Consider the following 352-nt stretch of genomic DNA (forward strand, 5'->3'; position numbering starts at 1 on the left):
CCTTGCTCTCAGGATCACTTGCTTTCTGGATGAGATACTTGTCCAGCAGGGCCAGGACGTTCTTGCAGACAGAGTTGAGCTCCCTCTCCACCTTCTCCCGGTACTCGTTCACCAGCTGCGCTTTGTCGTCGCCCTCTTCAGTTTTGTGCTCAATGCTGGAGATGACCCTCCACGCCGAGCGCTGGCAGCCCACCACGTTCTTGTAGGCGACGGAGAGGAGGTTGCGCTCCTCGTTGGACAGCTCGTCCCCGTGCTCCACCACCGCCTTCATGAAGTCCGCCATGTCCTCGTAGCGCTCAGCCTGCTCGGCCAGCTTGGCCTTCTGCACTTGGTGGTTTCTTGCCATGGTCGG

General features: G+C 59.7%; 1 pseudogene across 1 annotated transcript; it reads right to left on the reverse strand.

The window, feature by feature from the left end:
* Window positions 1–6: 6 nt before the first annotated feature.
* LOC104500660 lies at window positions 7–346 on the reverse strand (annotated as a pseudogene). The gene has a single exon (XR_727840.1). The product of XR_727840.1 is annotated as a 14-3-3 protein theta pseudogene (transcript).
* Between the last annotated feature and the right edge of the window lie 6 nt (window positions 347–352).

Source organism: Buceros rhinoceros, unplaced genomic scaffold (genome assembly GCF_000710305.1).
Source record: "Buceros rhinoceros silvestris isolate BGI_N320 unplaced genomic scaffold, ASM71030v1 C12163294, whole genome shotgun sequence".
Taxonomy (NCBI): Eukaryota; Metazoa; Chordata; class Aves; order Bucerotiformes; family Bucerotidae; genus Buceros; species Buceros rhinoceros.